Raw genomic sequence first — 24,158 nt, forward strand, 5'->3', positions numbered from 1 at the left:
TGAGAACTGAGGGTGTTTTCAAAATTGTCCTTTTTGTGCTACAGAAAATTGTTTTGATTTTTATTTTAAAAAAAGTACAGCTGTTCCAGAGTACTGAAGCAGAAGAAAATACTCGGGGGGGGGGGGGGGGGGGGGGGGGCAAAAACCACACAACAAAACTAAATGATTTTATTAAACAGTCTTGTGACTTACATAGATCTGATCTAAAAATTTAAAATATGAATAGTTTTAGAAAGATTGAGTGGCCAAGGTGAGACATTGCCTTTTAAGAATATTTAGCTTGGTTTTGGCTGTTGTGTATTTATATTTGCCCTCACCAAGCTAGTTTGTTGAAAAATATGTGTATGAGATAGGAAGAATCTAAAAGACGATGATTATAACACACATCACATCTTTAAATCACCTTTAACAGATCAGCAGAGCAACATTACTTTTCTTTTTTAAGTGCAAGGGCTGTCTCTTAGAGCTCGGACATTCTCTGAGTGGCTGAGTGGGAGAGGATTTTCACCAGCAGAACTGCTGAAGCATTCTTAACGTGAGATCTGTTTTCTCCGGGTTTAGGAGTTAAAAATCTAGGCATCTAGTCTGACCTACTCATTTAAGCTCCCTTCGTAGATAGGTATCTTCAAAGTTCAACCTTACCTACACTAGGGTATGGGTTTGAGATAGATAGGTTGGTATTTATCACCTGCTACCAGCCACAGGTGGGGCATGAAAAATCAGTATTGCCTGAACTGAGAGTGTCATCTCTGGTCACTTAGAACTGGTGTGGAATTTCTTTTTGCATTTTCTGATAAATCCATCTAAAGCATCATTGAAAATAAAAATCAGAAATTTTGAAGATTTGAATTTTTTTCCTTTTTGAAATCAGTTTTCCCCACAATAATTTATATCTTTAGCAGCAATTTCAAAGGTGATAAAGTGAATTTCTATTATAAATACTTTCAAGAGAAAGCTTTTTGTTGCCTCATTCTGAGGTGTTCCTTTCTCCATTTTTTCTCACTATTTTGCCATGTTAACATATGAAAGACTCAGTTATCCTTTACATTGGATTCAACATCTTGAAAGTGGTTTCTTGTGAACATTTATGCCAGTGGAAGATCATGAGACTAGCTTAAATACCTTGAGTTTAAATTTAAAAATGGATGAATGTTTGCTTTGCTTTTTGTGACAACAATCTGTCATTTTTTTATAGTCCTTGAACTATTATGCGTAAGAATGAATATTAATCTTAAGTCTTTGACTATACCTAATCAAAATGTAGTCTGTGACAACTGCACCGAAAGTTGATGTTTGGCATGAATTACATGCCATTTTCTATCTTCTGTCATAATAAGTGCACTTAGTTCTGCCGTACACCTAAACTTTACTTGTATTTGCTTTCCTCAACTTCATTCCACCAACTTTATGACCAGGAGTCAGTGGGAATACTCAGCGTAAGTAAAGCTGGCAGTAATTAGTCTTGGAAATGCTCAGTGGATGCTCTACTGATGGATTTCTACTGTATAGGATAATGACAAGACTGGTGTGAAGAGAAAAGCTCTGTGTATGACATGGGCAGAAAGAAGGGCATATTTCTCTTGTTCAGCACTGAGTTTAACGTGCTTACACTGTGTTTCCCAAAATTTTTTCCTTAACTTTATCTATGTCATATTTTCCAGGATTGTAAAGTTTCATTGTGGTGGGTTGACCTGGGCCAGCTGCCAGACACCCATCCAGCTGCTCTCTCCCTCCCCTCCTTTATGGGAGGGGGAGAGCAGCTGGATGGGTGTCTGGCGTTGTCTTAACATGGCAAGAGAATAATGTGGAAAAGCTTGTGGGTCAAGATAAAGACAGGGAGATCACTTCCAAATTGCTATCACAGAGAAAACAGACTTAACTTGGGGAAAATTAATTTAATTTATTGACAGTTAAAAAGAGAGTAGGATGGTGAGAAACAAAGACAAAACTAAACCACTTTACCTCTAACCCTCTTCTTCCCAAACTCGACTTCACTCCCTCAGTCCTGGCTCCTCTGCCTCCTGCCCCCTGAGTGGCACAAGGAGATGGGGAATGGAAGTCCGTAACAGCTCCTCTTTGATCCTTCTTCCTTTTCACACTTGTCCCCTGCTCCAGTGTGGGTTCTCCACATGCTGCAGTCCTTCAGGATGAACCTGCTCCTGTGTGGGCTCCTCTCCATTGGCTGCAGGTCATGCCAGAACCTGCTCCAATGTGGGCTCTCCGTGGGCTGCAGTGTCCTTCAAGGCATGTCCACCTGTTCTGGTGTGTGGTCCTCCATGGGCTTTGGCGTGGATATCTGCTCTGGTGTGGAAACACCTGTTCTACCGTGGTCTCCTCGAGGGGCTGCAGGGGCATCTCTGTGGGGGCACCTGGAGCCCCTTCTGCCCTCCTCCTGTTCTCCCCTCAGGGTTCGCAGGGCTGTTTCTCACCCCGTTTCCCTCAGCCCTGGCTGCCGGGCAGCACTTAGCCCTTTCTTACCCAGGCTTTCCCCAAGGCACCTGCCCATGGCTGAGGGGCTCAGCTGTGCCCTGCGGTGGGGCCCTTGGAGCCGGCTGGAACTGGCTGTGTCCGGCACTGGGCAGCCCTGGCCGCTCCACACAGGGGCCACACCTGCAGGCCCCACCAGCACATTCCCACGGACACCCCGTAAGTTTATGTACTCCATTGCTTGCTGAAGTGTTGGGTTTTTTTAATTTCTGAGTTATCACGTTGTCCTTGATACCTTCCTCTAGCTCTCGATCCCTGCTTTCCGAATTACGCATTTGCTTTCTCTCAAAGTTTAGAGGAAATTGTCATCCAAAAATCAACAGGTGGGTGTTGGTCTGAGGTGAATGAGATCCAGCCTGTGTGAGAGTCTGATCGTAGATGAGAGTGAAGCACTGAACACCTCGTACAACGTTATCAACTTTTGAGTGGGAATGCCTATAATATTTATTAATAGCAGAAGAAAACTTGTTTTTCTTCATACAAAGGAAGGTATCATTAAACATCTTCCTCTTTTAAGGGAATAAGGCTCCCTGGCACAAAATGTGTTAAAGTGTGTAAAAGTCTGTCCTAAGTCAAAAGGGGATCTTGGTATATTGTGAGGATGGCAAGTTTTCTCTGCTTAATTGTGGCTTTCTTAATTGTGGTTTTCACACATATGTTATTTATCAGCTAGCAAAATATTGTATTTTATGTCTGTTTTCTTTATTTGTACATGACGCTTTGTCTTACTATAGACAAACACATCAGCAAATTAAGCATTAAAATGGACATACTTGGGCAAATTAGCACACCATTAAGATGAATAGGGCAATTCTGATTCCCTTAGGTACCATGGAAGTGTCTCTGCTGTGGACTCGCTAGGAGGTTGGAAACCTGATTTACACAACTTGCTGTAGAGGGAAAGCTGTATGAGATAAGACTATTTTAATAGAAAAAAATTGGGGACTTATAAAATGGCATAGTCTGGCATAGTGTGGCATAGTCTACTTTATGGTACACAGATGTCATAAATTTGTGGTATCAGAACATTTTCCACAGCTGCAAATTTCTGTTGCTGGTGATAACATACATTAGGCTGTATTTATTGTATGATATTATTCTCTAAGTACAGTGCCAGTAAATTATACTTTATCTACATTATCTCCCTGTCCTAGTATTTGTGCTTGCAACTCTTGCCTACATAGAGTACAAAAGGATGGGAGAATACTTCAGTAGATAACTAAATTGATGGATCTAATGCAGAGCACACCCATTAATAATAAGCTATTTATTTTTCTCTCCTGTTGTTAGACATCTCTCATTAAAATGGCACTTTAAAATGCAGGTGACCTCTAATTCTGCTCTGAAGAATTAATGATCCACTTGATCTCTGTACTCTGTGGAATTGACTGATCAGGAAAATGTGTGCGTGAGTACTAATGATGCAGTATGTCCACTCTAACTGTTTCACTTCACTGCTGTTCTCAGCCTGCCCTTCTGCTACACAGAACTGCAGAATTTTGCTCCCTGGGCACTTATCTGTGAAGCTATAGCAAATTTTGAAGGGCCCTTCAGAGCCTTGTGGAACTGTAAGAGGAAAGATTATGTCCTGCTGAGTTGCTAGGAAAATTTTCATCAACCATTGCCACCTTCTTTTCTTACAACCGAGGCCAGGAAAAATGCTCGACTTTTACTGTGTGCTTGGTGAGGAACAAAAAGTATCTGCTGGAGTTTCTGTACTGTCAGCTGGAACATCACACTGATGTAAGACATTCTGGAAGCATTCACTTAGACCCATGTGAGCTCAGCTCAGAAATAGCCCAGTCTGTATGGTTCTGTAGGATGGTGACATCTGTGGCTTTTTGGTCCAAAGCACTGACTGGTCAGGCAGGCATGTTTTCAAGTCATGAGTTACACAGGGAAAGTTTTCCCTGGGAAGGGAAAGGAGACATTTTTGTTATCAGACTAGACCTCCAAGATGAGAGCACTAATCACTGGCAGATTCCCAGTAGACTTTGGCCAGTCCCACCAATGATGCTCAGCTGGGCACTACTTCAACGTTAGGCAGTTCCTGACCTGCTGATATGAGACTGTGCGTGGAAATTATAGTGTGCTGAAGAAGCATTCGAAATATTTTCATGGGTTTCTCAAGAGCTGTTGATGGAATCAATGTGCCCATTCTCTTATCCTTTTTTTTTTTTTTTCCATATGAGCACAGAAATGCTCCATAGGAAAGGCATATTAACTAAGAATTAATGCAATTTCATGTTCTGAAGTGGTAGCCGTGGCAGATGCTGTGCACATATACAGCAAGAGATAATTCTTTCTCTGAAAAGCTCTCAGTATAAATAACAACAGTGATGATGATGTAAGTCTTAGTGAATCATCATAGGAAGTTGTTGACTTATACATAGGGAGGCCAGGCAAAGTGCATGTTTTCAATGTTTGCTTCCTTTGGGAAAAGCGGTCTTGGCTTCATGTCTGCCAGAACACTGTCATTCATAATGTCGTCACAGCACTACAGTTCCAAGTGGCCCTGCATACTTACCATTTTTTAATGACGGCATTCCTAGATGACATTGAAAGACAGCTTCAACCATATATGAAATAAATACCTGGTAGAATGAACTTTTGGGTGACTGTAAACTAGGAGGGGTTGTCTGAAATTTAATGATTAATTTGCAGCCCCAATATAATGCATTTTTAATCATACACTTGAAAGCAATGATGAAATCTGCAGGAACAGCAATAAGGAAGCAGCAACTACCTGCTGCAGAGTCATACAGACAACATACTGATAAGACAGCACACAGGCAGTTTCTTCCTTGGTTGATAGCTACAATGTGTAGCAGCAGTGAGAATATTGTACATGTTTTCAGAGTGCTTCTTTCTTAGGGAACCAGGGAATGTTCAGCCTATAGGAGATATGTTGCATTGCTATTAACTTTCTCATGCAAGAATTGGTGTAGACAAAAGTGTATGACCTTCAAGTCAGTTTGTTTTCTCCTTCAGTTTGTGAGCAATGCTCAATGTGTTGTCTGTCCTAAAGTGGAGTTGCTGTCTGTGAAATAAGTATTGGTGTTATACTGGTGAGAGAAGAGATGGGCAATGTGTGGTTTGTAGCCACTTCATTTCCAGAAGTCAAGTTCATATATAAGTAATACAAACTGAATTTATCTGTGGTTGCACTTGCATTTTCCCAGCAGCAGTGTTTGTATAAACAGCTCCCATATCTTTGTCATTGGCCTCTTTTCCATCCTTTCACTAATCTCTCATTTATGCTGGAACAACTGCATGTGGGGTCTGTGCTATGAACCAGATGTGGGAACTCATGCAACTGAAAAACCCTTTGCACTTTTTCGGAGTTTTTTATTTTTATCCAACATTGTTGTCAAATGTGGCGCTTTGCTCTTAGCCGCATGGAGTCTGAGTATTCTCTAATTCTCCTGAAGTAGGAGGTAGGTCTGTAATGTCCTCACTGTTACTACTGTGCAGATAGAGAGCACGAGCGCCAGAATATGAAGGGGTGATATTAAAAATGCCATGCTCGTGCAGTCTCAAAATGATGATAGAGAATTATGGAGGGTTTGTAGGCATTGCTTAAGTTACAGCCCCTTTTATTGAAAAGGGTTTTTTTTTCTGTACTAGTTGTAGGTTATTCTCTATGAATTTTACCTAATTTATAAGGCTAATAGTGATTATTACCAGTGTTATGGTGGTATAAAACATTCTCATGTGTTTTGTTTCTCCACCACACTTTGATGATATTTATTTTTTTGTACCTTCAAACTGCTGGAAATGGGAAAACTTATTATAGAAATTCTTGGGAAATTTGTCCGCCTTTCAATAGGAAGTATTAAGATGCTTACCCAACTGTCTCTGAATTGCAGTGTCGTTTAGGGAATTAATTGTTGCATTGGCAGCACACAGATTCTCTTTAGAGCTTCCTGCCATGAACCTGCTGTGTTGTGCAAGTGCAGTCAGCGACACATTTCTGCTGGTTCTTCAAGCCCTTAGTCACAGCCCAAAGTGTTTTGATTTGACCTTGCTCAGCTGAATCTGGCTTTATTTATCTTCCTAGTGGATCATCGCTTTTCACGTTCCAGATAGTGAAGGGAAAGGAAATGAATTAATACTCCTGCAATTGACTTCTATGAAAATAGAGTGTGCCATACTGCTTACATAGGCTGTGAGTAATATATTCCTTGATGGTCAATGGGTGGAGGGATTCTGAGCATTCATAATGAGCTGGCAGCACTGCCCCATTATTGTCTCTACAGTTGCGACTAAGAATGCGACATGGTTCATCCAGAGGCAAAGAAAGATGACAACTCCATATAGCGAGGAGTGTTTGTGCATGCTGTTGTGTGCAATGTTACAGGCACTGATGGGCAGGATGGCAGTGCAGCTTTATGTGAGGTATTCCTCTATGAGTAGATAAAGCCAGTGGGCTGTAAAGACACATAACCTTTCAGTAGCTGTGTCAATGAATAACTAACACTAGTACTTCCAGAGCTGATATTCTGTACCGTTTGGAGAGATGATTTGTGAGTATGTTTTTGAACGCAGAGTAACAAACCTTGCAGCTCAAGGCATGCTCTCATTCTGTGATGGATGTAAGTCATACCGCATTTTTTCAGTTACATACCAGGTTCAGATTTTTGTGGGAAGAAGATCCAGCATGCCTGTGTGGGGAACAAAGGTCAGACAGATGGGAAGTGAATGCTGCAGAACCATGATGAGTCATTTTAAGTCCCATATTTAATTGATTCATGTAAGAATATCATAAACACTCCTATAACTTCCATCACAATGATTATGCATAATTCAAGAGTTGCTTAATGAGGCTTACCTAAGTCCCTTCCAGCCCTACCATTCTACAACAAAAGAAATAATGGAGCTTTGTAATAACTGAGCCTAAAGATGCCTGTTCTGTAAACACAGAAAATTTCTATGAACAGAGGTGATTTCTTTGCGCTGGAAGGGCAATGTGGGCCTGCATGTGTGCCTGCTTGCACGTATATGCACAAGGCTTTAAGGGGGAGTGTATGTGTCCACTAGAGAACACAAAGTGTTTGTGCTTGTAATGTGCAAGTAATTGAAGTTAGTGAAGCATTATTGGTGTTATACACTGAAGAGAGGCTTATGTGGCAAAAGAAAAAATGTAAAGGTTCTGGTGTAAACAAGGATACTTTGATATATACATCACGTCTCACAATAATAATAAAAACAGGACCAGAAGAAGAGATCTGGGTCAGGAAACTGCAGAAAACTCTTTTAACTGATGTATGTCAGAGCAAAATAATGAGAACAGAGGCCAGTTCTGACTACACTTATCCCTTAATAATTCCATCGTACCTAAAAGGATATCATAGATATGACTAGCAAAAAATTTGAACATAATGGAAGGGAAAAAAAAATGTTGTTAACCTGGGAGCAATGAAATTGATGGTGATAAAGATTTTAAAGAAAGGCTTAGAAGAATTCTGTATTATCTTCCAAATTATAGGGCTATCAAAGAAGGCACTGCATGTTGTGGAGGAGTTCATTACTGTTGTAGCTGGTGCCACTGGTATTAGTTGGCAGAACATTGGGAGCAGGAGGAGGATATTCATCCGCAGCCCAGCTAGCTGACCAGCTGTGCATTTAGTGAGTGCGGTACAAAGCTATCTCACGAGGCTGCTGGCTTTCTTGAACCTGGGCTGCAGCTGCAGAAGGCAGTGGCAAGCTAAGGAAGGATGCCCGCAACCACAGCAATAATCAGCTTTCAGCGAGAAGAGGTGGTCAGCATGCCTCCAGGGAGCCCTGCTGGGGCTTGTGTAGAAAAGACAACAGCTACATCACTGTGAAGAAGTGCAGAATGTATTTTTGCTGGAGCCAGTCCCAGATTCTGTAATTCCCAGCCCCACTTTTAGTCTCAGGGGAGCGCAAACAGGGTTTCTGGTTAATCTGTATTTAAGAGTGTAAGAGGGAAAAACTCCTGAGCCCCCTCCTCATTTATGCAGCAGAGCAACAGAAGCCATCACTTGTTGACTTTTAGTGGGTTAACCATGCTAATTTTAGTCTGTTTCTGCCGCAATCAGTAGTCAGCAGATAACCTCCACCTCAGCTAATTTAATGCCTCCTGGGTTCCCTGAGGTTTCCCTTTCAGGATCCACGCAGGCAAATGGAAGGGGGAGGAGTGGCCAACTTACCATTAGAGATGCTGCCAGCTGCCAATGGGCAAACTCAGAAAGCAATCCATTTTTGCTGATTATTCGGAAAGCTCTGATGGTCTCCATGAGTCTGGCACTGGTGTGTGTGGCAGGAGTCACTATACACAAAAGCATTGACTGAACTGTTCCCTAAGGATTTACAGTGTGAGTAATAGTGGGTAAATTTCTCTGGAAATTTCTGAAAGGGATGACTGTGTATCAATAAGTTGTTCCAGATGACTAAAATGAAGTGTTGGAAAAGCCTTGAGGGACTCATACAATATTGTCAAGGAGACTCCTTCCCTCTGTTCTTAAAGGTGGCTTGCAATATTAAAAAAAAAAAAAAAGCTTTGGGCATTTAGTGCTAGTTTTATGAAGGAGGAAGAAGACCTGAAAGTTACCTGATTTGGTTTAGCCTATCCCTACCAGGCATGAGTTTCTTTACTTTAGGAACATCTACTACTTTCTCTGTTTCTCCTTGCTTTACAGCAAAGTATAGGGGCATGAAGTGCATGCTTTCTTAGCCTTTAATTGAAACTGAGATTGGTGGGCTGGAGCTTGAGTCTTTTTTATGCCTTTGAGCTCTTTATGTAGCTATTGCTCAGATGTTTCAGTTCCATAGGTGTTAACCAAAACAAAGGATTAGATTACACATCTTTTGCAGTGAATTAATTAAATGGATGCAACCCCAATTCAGTTTTGTTAGATCAGCACAAAATCCCATGCATAGACAAGCCCAAAGCATTTTAGACAACTCAGTGAAAACGTTCTTGCTTTCACATTTTGCTCCTGTTTTTTTCCTTGGTTCTTCTGGTGAAATGAGGCTACTAGTTCACAACTGGTCACAGAGGCTTCTGGGAACTGGAGTGTAAATAAGACCTGAGTAAAGAAAACAAGCTGGAAACCACTCATCAGCTTTATCACTGCCCTTTTCACTTTTTGGACAGAGTACTGACCCTGTGGGAGAAAGCTGTGCTGAAAAGCCCAGGAGGGGTCTGGGTGCATAAGACATTGAGTCTGCTCAGGGACCTGCTCTACAATGATCCTTCCCACCAGCCCTGACGAACAGCTACCCTCACACAGAAGATGCCGGGCAGCAGGCAGCAAAGCCAGTGCAGGAAATAGTACTGAGACTGTGTTTCAAATTGGCACACCCAGCCAACGTCGGATTTATTTCTCCCGACTGTCATACCATCCCAGGACTGAAAAGAACAGAAAATGAAAGCTGTAGTTCTGTGACTTTTATCCTTGGACAAGAAAGGGGCAATACCCCTTCTGCATAGGAAGCAAAAGAGGTGTGTCTTCAAATTTTAAGGTCTATCAGGGAAAGAGATGACAACACACATTTGTTCTAGGGATACCCTACATCTGCATTGCCCCATCCTCTTTTTTTTGTCAATTATTCTACTTTATTGTCCATGTGGAAAAAGATAAATATGGCCATTTGGCCATGATTTCCAGGCCTCTGGCCTGGATAGTAGAGTATGGGATAAATAGCCATATTCAGACCGCCCCTTTTATTGCACAGATGGTATGTGCTTGCACAATAACTCAGTTGCAGCTCAGATACCTCTCCAGTGTGTCAGACTCATTGTGGTGTGTCACATAGTGCACGCTTGCACACTTCTGACTATGAAATACTAGATAGAAATAGAGCAACTTTAATTACTTTAGACTTGTGAGTATTTTGCATAAGCAAAGCACATATTTTTGTAGTGAGGCAGAGGCTAGAATGTCTCTCCATAAACATAAGCAATTTTGTGCGCGCTCTGCAGTGCATCCAAAAGCCATCATAAACAGTATGGCAGTCCACGCTCCTTCTGTCTCACTCCTTGCGTTAGTGGTGATTGGTGATAATAAAGGGATTAAAAATAGGAACAATGCAAAGGCTGTTATATAAGGGAAGTAACTGCTCTGTGCAGAATATGTAACGTGCCTGCTCTAAGATTTTAGTATGCATTTACACTCTTTCCTGAAGTCTGCAGCTCGAAAATATTATTTGGTGCTTCCCAGACAAAATCTTTTGCTGACAACTCTCTTTCATACGATTGTAGGATAATTCAAGTTCGAAGGAACCTCTGAGGTCTCTGGTCCTACCTCCTTCTCAAGCAGGTTACCTTTCAGTCAGGTCTTGAAAAGTTCAAAGAGTGGGGAATGCACTGCCTCTCTGTTAACCTGGTTTTCTGCTTGACACAGGGAAAAGTTTTTCTTTGTATCCACTGTGAAGGTCTCTTATTTCAGTTTATGCCCATTATCTGTCATCCTCTCACCATGCGCTACTGTGAAGAGCCTGGTGCCACCTCCTCATACATACTGTCAGGTTGCTAGTTAGGTCCCTTGAAAGCTGTCTCCTCACCAGCAGAACAAGCACCATTTCCCTCAGCCTCTCCCTCCAAGACAAGTGCTCCAGACCCTTGAGCATCTTGGTAGCCCTCTGCTGGATGTGCGCCAATGTATCAATGGATTTCTTGTATTGGGGAATCCAAAACTGTACAGAGTGTTTTAGATGTGGTCTAACAAGCACTGAGTAAAGGGAGTTCATCACTTTCTAGGCTGCGCTTCTGCTGAAACAGCCCAGGATGCTGTTGGCTTTCCTTGCTGCCAGGCTGGTTGCTGGCTCATTCTGACTGCCCAACATGATTCCCAGATCCTCCTCAACAGAGCTGCTCCCCAGCTAGTCAGTCCCCAGCCTATATCATTGCTGGGGCTATTCCTTCTGAGGTACAGGACTTTCCATTTCCCCTTGCTGAATTTCATAAGGTTGTGGCTGACCCGTTCCTCCAGCCTATCCAGGTCGCTGTGAATGGCTGCCCTGCCCTGAAGTGCATTGACTGGTTCCCCCTGTTTGGTGTCATCTGCAAACTTGATGAGAGTTTACTCCATCACCCCTCCAGGTCACAGTAAAGGTGTTAAAAGAGAGTAAAAAATATGTTAAATTATGAAGATGTTGTATATGTTTCCATACACAAGAAAGCCTCTTGAAGGAGAGATTACTACCAGTTATACCCATCCTATAACCTAAGAAGATGATGTTTGGAGATACGTGTGAGTTATGCAGCAGGTACAGTCCAAGTCCTAGTAGGCAGTTGTGCCATATGCACAAAAAGTGCACAGCTGCAACTTTGTGCTCAGCCTCAGTAGTGTCATGATCACCTAAATGGCTGAAGCGGTTCTTGTCCCTATGGGTTAGACTCCCTACAAACCAGTCCTTCCTGCAAATCAGCCTTATCACAGATAGGGAGGGTAGTCAACGAACTTAATGAAAAATCGATATGTATATGCATAGAGTGGAACTGAGGATATGTAGTTCACTGCCTATGGGCATGGGGCATAGCCTCAGGAAAGACTGTTCTTGAGTCTATATGATCATGAATAAGTCAATTATTTTCTTTTGTGATTCAATTTCTTACCTCTAAAGTAAGGATAATAACATTGCTGTACTACATAAACATTTTTTCAGGGTAACTAATGTTTCAGAAGTGTTGGTAATTGGTTTTGGACTGCAGTAGTTTCTTCAGATTCTGAGTGAGATCAGAAGCCTGTGCATTATACCCCATGCATACATGTACTGTGGATCATGCATCCTCCTCAGAGGAAGGTTTCACATAGGGAGGGGGAAAATGGAGGAAAGGGGAACATGAGTGTTAGAAGCCTTATCAATATTTACATAAAAGATTGTCAAACTAGGGAAGAACTGCTACACAAATGAATCATCAGCAATACTACAGCAATATTGTTTGGTAAATTCTTCTTTAAAAGCATAACAAGAACTTTATAACAAAATTGTTGTGTATCTAGATTTTATAATGCAGAGGCCAATCATCTCCTATATAAACCTTAAACTAGGACATGCGTGATAAAAAATTCCATCTGCAATTAGTACAAAAACATTTTAACTAGGAAAGTTGATTTTTGTTTGTTTAAAAATCATGTTCTGCTTTCACCGTATTGATCAACTACTCATAATCACAACTACACCTGCTTTTAACTTTTATTTCTCATTAAGTGTATAAACAAAGCAAAATAAACTTCTAGTGTTGAGCCTGACCCCATGCCCTTTGAAAACAAAGGAAGAACAAGACTCCTGGTAACTTCAGAGGGCATTGCATCCAGCCCATTGTTTTTAAAAGTCAAAAGCTAACACAGATTGTTCATTTCCTGGCATTGGCATCAGCAGTAAATGGGATTGCCTCACAAAACGTTTGCTCAGTCCTCTGGGGACAAAGGATAAGAGCGTGTTACATTGCTCAACAATGATCTCCTCAACCAGCTACACAGCAGCACTGTTTCATTTGAATAGCTCGTTACCTCCTTGGCAGTAAAACGAGACCATGGAGTTGAAACTATGGGGAGAAGAGTGAAAGCCAGCAAGAAGGGTGGGTCTGAAATACCATTCTTGAACATGCCCTGCTTCCAAATGAAATGAGTAGAAGATAGAGGCTAACATTATTGCAAGGCAGCAGAGTGGTAGATTGCTCATCTGAGGAAACACAGGGGCTGCTTGATGGCTGCAGCCTTCTTGGTATTACTTTAGGGCAGGAAGTATCTCTCTGTGTTGTAGTCTCTACAGCGTAGGCATCTATACCGTTGCCAGTTGTCCAAACTCCCTCCATAGTGAATGGACAGAAATAGGCCTTCCTACTCTATCTTCTAAATGAAGGTGATTCGTTTAATCTATTTTAAACATCAGAAATGGGATGAGAGGAGCTGTGCCCTCAGAAGGCCTGTTCCCTTGACTATAAAGGGAGCCTAGACAGTTAACTCAGATACAGACACCTACAATGCAGAATCTATATTTGGACAGATGAATCCCACTGCTGGTGTTTACTATAAATAGGGAAGTGCACAGTATATTTAAAGCAGAAAATCCATTGGGTACTGCTGAGATTATTGTTAATGCTGCTTAAACTAGTTAATTAAATAACTAGTCAATCACCCCCTAGTGTAGAGAGGACCAGCCATACGGCTACTGAAGTGAATAGTAAAATTCATACAAGCAACAGCAGGCACTGATCTGTGTCTATGTGTAACTGCATTGAAGCAAGAGGAAAACCCAGCCTTAGTTCTAGATCCAGTCCTTTTCATTTTTTTGTATTATGGTGATCTGAATATTTCATTCTGCTGGTTGTAGCAGAAGGGAGCAGCTGCAAAGCTCATCTGAACAGCTATCGCTCTCTGTGTGAGTGTTTCTAGTCTGCCCAATTGCAAGATACACTAATGTAAGCCTGTTTCAAGGATGTTCACTGCCCCCAAAATATAAGACTCTTCAGGCCTGAATTGCCATTTAGGACCCATCATTAATAAATTCGGGGTAATGGCTTTACAAAATTAAATAGCTGGCATTGACAAGTTTCTGTATCATAAGAGTGACAGCACTGAATGTTGTCAGTGTAAATCAGATCAAATGAATGATTCTGGTACCTAAACTGCAAAAACACAGCACGTGGTACTGCCCAATCAACTATAGCTATAATGACCATAGTAAATATGTGTTAATTTACTCCTTCATAAATCACTTTGAACTGTATTCTGGAAACAGTATGATAGGCAAGGGAGGCATTTGTGTGGGTATTTTTATAATTAAAAGGAAGAAAACCTTTCATAAGACTGGCTGCCAGGTGGCTAACTGCCATCTCTGAGAGAATGTGTTGTGAAACATTGGGCACGTTTACCATGGAGAAAGACTCACCAGCCTAAAGGGTTGGATGGATTGTTTTGAACTTTATAGTGGTTGGTGGAAATCCTGAAGTCTGTTCTTGGAATGTAAACCAGATTTAGCTGTGACAGCTAGATCAGGATCCTTAGTTTCCTCCACTAGTTTACTCAAGTGGAACCTCACATTCCAGTAAGCATCCCTGGCTGAAATGAAACACAATTTCTTACTTACTTGTTGACTTGTCCCTACCTTTGTGATAACTGGAGACTGTGTGTCTATTGTAATTGTGAAATCATCTCTGAGAAATCGGTAAGAGTTCATGAAGTGCTGCAATTAGGTGTAAGACTTAAAGATGGCAGAAGGGTTAAGAAATTGAGACAACAGTCACTCATTCAAAGAGGTCTTTCTGATCCAGTCAAGGGTGGCATGAAGATCCTATGTGACAGATAAGGAAAAGGTGAAGTGAGAAATTAGTGGACCAAAATAGGTGAGAGAAATAATGAAGAGATACCTGTTTGATCTCACATCACCTGTTCATAGATGCATAAAATCATAGAATGGTTTGGGTTGGAAGGGGCTTCAAAGATCATCTAGTTCCAACCCTGCTGCTGTGGGCAGGGACACTCTCCACTTGACCAAGTTGCCCAAAGCCCCATCCAACCTGGCCTTCAACACTTCCAGGCATGGGGCCTCCATGGGCAACCTGTCCTCTCTGGGCAACCTGTTCCAGTGCCTCACCACTCTAACAGTAAAGAATTTCTTTCTAACATCTAATCTAAATCGACCCTCCTTCAGCTTAAGGCCATTACCCCTTGTCCTGTCACTACACTCCCTCATAAACAGTCCCTCACTAGCTTTCCTGTAGGCCCCTTCAGGTACTGGTAAGCTGCAATTAGATCTCCCCAGAGCCGCCTTTTCTCCAGGCTGAACAATCCCAACTCTCTCAGCCTGTCCTCATAGCAGAGGTGCTCCAGCCCTCTGATCAACTTCGTGGCCCTCCTCTGGACTCGCTCCAACAGCTCAATGTCTTTCTTGTACTGGGGCCCCAGAGGTGGACGCAGTACTCCAGGTGGGGTCTCACAAGAGCAGAGTAGAGGGGCAGAATCACCTCCATCGACCTGCTGGTCACACTTCTTTTGATGCAGCCCAGGACACAGTTGGCTTTCTGGGCTGCAAGCGCACACTGCTGGCTCATGTTCCGCTTTTCATCAATCAATACCCCCACGTCCGTCTCCTCAGGGCTGCTTTCAATCCATTCCTCGCTCAGCCTGTAGTTGTGCTTGGGATTGCGTCAACCCACGTGCAGGACCTTGCTCTTGGCCTTTTTGAACTTCATGCAGTTCACACAGGCCCACCTCTCAAGCCTGTCAAGGTCCCTCTGGATGGCATCCCTTTCCTCCAGCGTGTCGACCACACCACACAGCTTGGTGTCATCAGCAAACTTGCTGAGGGTGCACTCGATCCAGCTGTCCATGTCACCAACAAAGATTTTAAACAGTGCTGGTCCCAGTACCGACCCCTGAGGAACGCCACTCATCACTGTCCTCCACTTGGACATTGAGCCACTGACCACAACTCTTTGAGTGCGACCATCCAGTCAATTTCTTATCCACTGAGTGGTCCATCCATTGAATCCATGTCTCTGTTGAACCTTTAAAAAGAAAACTAGCAGGCATATGGTGGAAGAGGTTTCTGAAGGACTTCCAGAGGAAAGGCCACTGGTTGATTCTTTCCTCCACTGCACAGCTTCCACTAGACCTAGGCCATCAAACATGAGAAGGTACCTGGCTGTTCCCAACAAACCAGCAACCTGACAAAAGTGAGGTCTTGCCTTGCCCTTTCCATGTTCTCTGAGTCTCTTTCTTTTCCCTTCTCATCTGGGTTTTGGTCTCTCTTCCTGTCACTCAGTTTTGAACCTCACTTTTAGTTGGCCTGTGCTGCTCTGCCAAGTGCAGGTTGGGGAATAGAAGGAAAGAGACCTGACTTGGCCAGGCAGGGAATATCCCAATAGAGGTAAGGGAATCGGGCTCCAGGCCAGCAGTTACCAAGGGTGACTGGCTACTCCAAACTATTTTCCATAACTACTCAGTTGTCTTGTATCCTGAAAAGCTCAGCAACAGCTACACCTCCCCTACTTTCCACTTTCTTATCCTTTCTCTTTTCCCTGTCTGTATTTATTAACAAAAGCAGGAAATCAATCTTTACTCCTACAGACATGAACCAAAAGATGAATAAGAGAATTAAACCTTTCTTGTTGTGCTAGGAAGGACTTCTGGATAGCATAATGGATTCTAAATTAATAACCTTTGGCTAGCAAAGGGACTCTGACAGATTTTGATTAAGTTAGTCTTGTTTAACCACTTGATTTCAATTTCCAAATGCTTTGTGTTTTGTTTTTGTATATACTAATCAATACATTGCCCAGCTTTGGCATGTATTTCTAGCACAGCTGCCATGTGACTGAGCAGGCTAAGCTCTCTGTACTTAAAACCACAAACCATGTTAATGGTTTAACACTTTGCATTGGTAAGGTCACATTAACGCCTATGACTGAAGTCTCATTTATTCCATTGAAACTCACACAACACAACTGGTTATATCTGACTTCTGAATCCCCTTTGCACCACTGCATAATTTCCATCTAGATTCTCAGGTAGAAAGAAAAAGCCAGGTTCTTTTATTTTTAGCTTATTTGACCATGTGAGTGTCAAAGTAAAATGTCATGAAGGCACAACCAAGTATTGATGCTTTGGCAAGTCACCAGTGACGGAAAAATGAAGGCACTGGAGTTTTTTACCGGTTACTGCATTTAGCATTAATACATCGTGAGAGAAATGTAAGTTAAAACACGATATATTATAGAGATAGTAAAGTGTGTGTAACCTGCAATATTTTACTCAGGATAAATGATTGTGTCCTGTTCTCAATGAAAAGGAGCTTGGGAGCCCATGGAATAGCAGAAGATGAATCTCTGTTTCCTTTTACATGTCCTTTCAAGTTGAAGGAGGTCAAATAAAGCAGTCTCTAAGCTTATAAATCACTCTTCTAGGCTAGTTTAAAATATCATTCTACAGAAACATAGGTGACAGGGTTTTAAAATGAAGATAAAAGAAGTTGCTGTCAAGTATTTGATTTGTTGAAGGCTTTCAACAAGGACTTTGGAGAGGACAGAAAAGGAGAAATTCTGAAGAAAACCGGAAAATCTCTGGTGGTAGAGTTGTTCAGACTGGAAAACTGAAAAAACCCTGGGATCCAAGAGCACAGGATCTCTGATGAAAGGTGGGAATGGATGAAGTGTGTTTAAATCCAGTTACAAATAAAGTGCAAAACATTTCTGAAGAAAAAACCTTCTTTTTCATGAATTTGTATTTTATTTAGAATTTCTTATAGTCTTCATCTGTCTTAATGATACCTGAGCCAAACACTACAAGGACTTTGACAACATATCCTGCAAGTTTCCATGGCTCAAAGATTATTTATATAATCATTATTTGACATGAAGTCAATACAACATGATAGACATTAAACTGGGTTCTTTTAATAACAACCTTATTAGAGTCAAGCAACTAATAAGTACGGAACAGACAAGAGTCTGTTGTCTGAACATTTTAGACATGAGGCATTTTAGGCTCTTCCCCACTGTGAGAAAGAGCCTATGTGTTTTCAACCATGATACAGTGAAGTTTCAAGCAGGAACAGAAAGGGGAACGGTACTTTTATTCATGTTTCTCTTCAACCAGTTCACAGGCTAATTCTGACCAAGACACAGCTTTAAACATTACTGTTCTTCCCTGCAGTATGAGCAGAACTGTATTTAACATCATGATAGTTCACCTATTTCCTATTGTAATGCATTTTCCCAAACCAAAGAAGGCAAGAGGGCTTTCATTGGCAAGTCTCCACTGGTCTCACTGAAGTGAAGGTCACGCTGGTGTGAGCTAGCTTTTTGTTGGTGATCTGTACCGACGCATCCTATAATATTTTTTTCTTCTGAAGCTTTATGACAAAGCAGAGGAGTTCTATGAAAGTGCTGTCTGTCCACCTAACCCTTCTTAATTGCATAAGGAAAGGTACTCGGAGAGGTTTAGTTTACATGGTGTGGTCATTTTTACTAGCAAGAGGTCATCTCTGCAAGAATGACTGCTTGAGGGATAGCGTCATTGGACAGATGCCCTTCAATGAAATGGAGGTAGGTCTGGAGAAATAACTGAGGCTGGGGACTTTCTGTCTTTGTTGCTAATAGGAGACCATATGTTTTTTGATGTGCTCATGAAGTAAGTTTGACACACACATTTCTCCTGATTTATTTGGGGGTTTATACCTGTTTCAATTCTCCTATACTTCTTTCTGAATACTAAATAACTAAAACAATCCAAAATATTACTGTATGGAGACATATTGGTAATTATACATAGGCATAAAGGTTGAAAAACCCTGGTCTGCCCTCCTTGCTTGGTTATGTATAATTTACCTAAACTGCACCCATGGTATATGTGAATCTGTTGGCACAGGAGATTACAGCTACATAAAGAAGCTAGTTTTGAATGTGAAAAAGTCCCTTTCTTGAGCTTTATTCCCTGCTGTCATCCCGTTCCTGGGTTTTCTTCTTGCCACAGCTCTGGTGAGAGCAATTTCCTCATACTTGCACAACTGCTCTGACCAGTCCATTCTTGAACATTTCCACGTTGTTAACATTATCCATGTCCAAGGACATGCTGACCTGCTGCTTGCCTCTGAGTAGTAATCATCTTCATTCACACATTTTTACTGCCAGAGTGTCTCATTTTGCCACCAGCATGTGTAGATACTGGAATAATATTAACAATACCTAGAGCAATGTCTTTTCATTCTAGCAAGATACACTGTTTTGGGAAGAGAGCATGTATAACTAAGTGTTTTGCTAATTAGGAGATATTATTGCTTATCATGAACCTGAAGTTCTCAGGCTGATCCTTGCTTGTCAGTCAGTTTAGTAACATTTTCTAGAGCAAATTCCACAGAGTCTCCAGTACCTGGGCAGAATAGTTACTGTATTTGTGCTAGTGGAGGTATTCCTTCTGGTATTACTCCAGGGGTGGTCTGAGATGATATTTAATGTCTTCAGGAGAAGTGCTGATTCACACAGTTAGCTACAGCACTGTTTCTTTACAGGAAACTGCCAACTGTCTGCCACTGACATCAGAAGGAAAGGAAGAGCATTTTGATTGAATAAAGGAGAAATACATCCATGGAGTTAAAGTTAGATTTTTTTTTTTTTAAAAAAAGTGAGCAAATACTGCTTCAGAGCAACAACAAGAACAACAAAACCAACAATAACAAAACAAAACCCAGGATAGAAGAGAGAGCCAAGTTTGCACTTCATATTTTTAAGCACTGCTGATTTGGAAGCAAACCATGAATGCCAATAGTTGCTTATGCACTGTACATGCTGTACTCCAAAAGCATATCCGCTATGGCAGGCCAACCAGAAGGGAAGGCATGGAATTTTCCTTTGAAACAGAAAAGGTCTCATTGCTCATTATCAATTTTGCTCTCAAGTTAACTCTTTTGTTTCTTCTGTTCTGTGTAAAGCTGACCCTGCATTTGAGCAGTCCCGTAACACCTCTGTCATTGCATTCAAGGGTCTTGAATTAGTCTCTGATGTTTAGTCACTGATATAGTATAGCATTTCTTATTTAATGTTCCTTTTCTCAGTTAATACTGCCAAGACTTCTCACCTTTGCTGAGGCCTTCTGCTTTTTTTCTTGTCTGATACTGCTATTGTTGTTGCTGTTCCATGGTGATAAACAAACTGAAGGTGGACACAGGCTGGTCCATGGCCTGATCTGAAGCCCAGGGGCTCTGTCCCTGGGGACCACGTAGGTGAATGTGAAGGAGTTATTGCAGGAAGCTGTGCACAAATTCTGTAACTGGAAAAGAGTGTAATCCACATTAAAGGCACTAAAGCAAATTACATTATCCTGAGAAAATAATAGCATCTTCCTTGTTACATTTGCTGACACAGAAGATTAGGGCTGTTCAGAGCAGCCAGAGAACAGCAAGGAACAGGGAAGAGGATCCTGTTCTTCTATTGCCAAAGTTTGGTTATCGCAGCTCTTTGGAGCGAACTCCTGGATGTGAGGAGAGAAACTGGGACAGAAAACACAGACATGGCTCTCTTTACCCTCACAAAACAGAGGAACAACACCACAACAAAACCACTATGTTTAGGGAACAGAAACTATAAAGGAGCTTCTGGAAATAATCCAAACCAGATCTCAGTAGGACGACATGGATGCTCAGAAACAGAAAAAAGAACCATTAGCAGATATTTGCCTACAGAATGGGATAACCGTAAGTATTGACTATTGCATAATTTGGTAATGTGGATATGATTATAGGCAGTTTTATTATTATCTTTCACTGTTTTATTTATTTATTACTGATGTTTGTTGCAGGAAATCTCTCTCTCAATACTTTTTTAGCACCGAGGAAGTCTGTGCAGCCTCCTGCATTGTCTCCCCTGTTGCTTTTGCATACTTTCACATACGTTCACTTTGTGACTACATGGTTTTGTTATGTGCAAGTATTCAGCCACAGGTACTTTGGCATCCTAGAAAAAAATTATATTTTGTGGAGGAGTGCTACTGCTATATATCATGGCACATGTACAGTGTGTATGTTTCCAAGCCTCAGCCCCAAAAAAGAAAGGAACCCAAATGCTTTCATTACATAAAAATACAGCAAGGTATTATGCCTGTAAAGGTAACACTCATTTGATGGCCAGGACACCCACACATTTGGCATGTTGCCACATACAGTTAGGTAAGGTAATGTCGCATGCACAGCAGGCTGTTCTTATCCTCCATCTGCTCTAAATCATGCAGATTCAAGTTGTGTGTTCCTCAAAAGTCCACTTTTCCAGCACCGTCCAGTCTGTACCAAGCACAGAGGCAAGGATACCTCAGTGTCCAGATTCTTTAATACTTGAGCTGTAAGTGCAATGGAGTGAGGTGGGGTTTTTTGCGTTAGGGCCTAATTCACTTACAGCAGAGAGCCAGGCTTTAGGCTACAGTTTAATCTCTTGCACCTGAAAAGCAGGTGTGTGGAGGGTGGTTGTTCAATTTAGTATGTGAGGTGTTCAGTTGTTGTATTTGAACAATGTTTCAGCTCGTTCATGATTTAAGCAGCCTAGCAGAATGGTCTGTGTTTCTCTGAGCTCATCTAGTTTAAGTATGTGCTCTTAAAGTATTTGTTGTGTTCCAAGTCTTTATAACAAATACATACCAGTTACAATAGTTTTTCCACTGGGACTAAGTTACACATAAGTGGGGGTAAGGCTTAATATACAGAACAATAGAAAAATATAGACATGATGTTCTCAACAAAAATACCATTTTCTGTATGTTGTAATAGTTTTTTTTTAACTGCCAGAACAGTGGATGTTGCTTGGAGATAAAAATTGATGCATCATTGCTATCCTTCCAATGAAAAACAATAGATCAGAGTACACCGAAAGCAACCTCTCTTCTCTTGACATTCATAGAAGTTGACTGCAAGCTGTTACGTTCAGTGGTCAACTTCTTTTGTAGCGTTGCCATAAAATGTCATGTGTATGTTGTGTGGTCATAGCATGCTGCTGTGAAGAGCCACTGTAGCATACATAGAGGAGGGAAGTGAATTAAAATTACTATAGGGATCCAAGGCAGATTCTGATTGTATTGGTGTAAATATAGTTACTTAACTTAATCCCAGATTTACAGCACTGTAACTGAAATAAAAATGACACCCCTATAGATGCATTTTCTGACTTCTGTGAAATTCTGGTCTGAATCTTGACAGTGGTTAGCAGAGTTGCTTCCATTTATATCTTAAATATTTCTTTCAGATTTCTATTGTCTTCCTTTTTTCTTCACTTTCTGTGCAGCTGTCATCATAGCATTTCAACTCCAGTTAGAAGAGCAAGGCAGATGTCTCCCAGCAGAGGCTCTGCCAACATCACTCCAATGACAGCTGTGGGAGCAGTGTTGTGATAACAGCATGACCACCAACGTCAACAGAGAATGACCACATCACATCTGCAAAGCTTTTCAGCTTCCACTGGCTTAGGGCCTGCAATCTCAAATCACTTTTATACTTGAGTGTCTCAGCTGGCAGCACTTAATGCTACGTAGTTCTCCAGTATATTATATACATTTAGGTCTATTTTGTTGGGTTTGGTTTGTTGTTTTTTTTTTTTTTAAATCTGAATTATCACAATGTATTTTAATCCTCGGGTAAGAAGGACTTTTAAACAGGCCTCTTCCTGAGTTGACCCCTAGGCCTAGCTGTACCTGAAAAATCTAATTGAAGATGCCAAAATGTTACCATGAACCACAACTTTCAGCTCTCCAAAATGGAATTTACCATGACAGTATAAAGAACTACCTCAACATTTACTAAAAGAAGAGAAAATTTAAAGCTAGCAAATACCAATAGCTTACAAAAAGTTACCTGAAAACAATACTTAGTGTATTAGTGTATGTTGGTGTTGTGTTTAAAGCTTGTTTGTGTATAGTTTTAAAATGCACCAAGGAAGATACTCATAGGTGAAAAGAAACACAATTCAAAAAAGGATATGCTTGCTATGGAAGCAACTATGTAAGTTCAGTGGTATTTCTGCATGCTCCAGGGTCTGTGCAGGGATTTCGTGTGTGATAAAATATTTTGTCAAGTGAAGTTCTAACTTAGGAACAAAGCTCCCTCATACATCAGCAAGCAGTACCTTTGCTTGCACAGCCCGTGCAGATGCCTCTGTAGTGTTCTTGCACCTTTGATAGGAAAGTGACGGTACTACCAAGAGCTTCATCCTCTCCACATCTACAGGCAAAGCCTGCAGATTACTGCAGAGAGTCTTTATTCATTATACTTAAAGTCAAATGGTCACTCTGACTTTTCAGCAAGCAGGACTTCCTGCAGGTATGTAATTACAGTTCCCGATAAAGTAATGAACATAGTGTCCATGGTTCTCCCCACCACTGCCAGTGCAGCCCAGGAACATCATGATTCTCTTGAGCTGTTAAATTGAGCAGAAAGGATGTCCCAATCCCTCTCTACAGCTGATGGTTGTGATAACCTTTATCAGCCACCAAACAGACTGCTATACTGTGCAAATAGGAAGCCAATCCATTGTTTTCTTGGAGATATTCCTTACAGAGTTTGTTACAGAAGTGCTTGGTTCTGAATGATTAAAACTACTCATTGCTCTAAGTAGTACTGTCCCCACTTAATATAGAAGATCACACAAATTCATCTAAATCCAAGCACAGCTTACAAATTACTGGTTGAGTCTTGACTATGCAGTAATGCTGGTAATTGACTACACTGGAATTTGGCAAATAGTATTGGGTTAACCATACACACCATTTTTACAATAAATTCTGTCATACCTTGAATCACCTGAAGTATTCAGCCCCTTCCCTCCACTCCCATCATTCCCCAGAAGGTAGATCCTCCAGCTGTAGAGTTTCCTCACTTTTCTGGGCTGTTGGATATATCTGATTCGGAAGAGAAGGGCTGCCTCAGGATTGCCACAGGTGCCTTCTGCTACATTTTCATACTGGAAGTTGTAGGAAGTTGGAACTTGTGGAACTTGTAATATCTGATAAAAAACTTTGGTCCCATTTCAGGAAATCGTCCTCGTGCAAAAAAGCTCATTAACATATGCTTAAGGTCTGCAGAAGGCAGTGAGAAATATGCACATTCTTAAAGTTAAGCATGTACTTTTCCAGAGAATCTCAAAGTGTAACTTGATATGGCTTCAGGTGTGAGCTTAGGCAAGAAGATGTTTGCTGAGGCTGGGGAGGATAGGTTGTGTGTCTGTT

Source organism: Balearica regulorum, chromosome 2, assembly GCF_011004875.1.
Source record: "Balearica regulorum gibbericeps isolate bBalReg1 chromosome 2, bBalReg1.pri, whole genome shotgun sequence".
NCBI lineage: Eukaryota > Metazoa > Chordata > Aves > Gruiformes > Gruidae > Balearica > Balearica regulorum.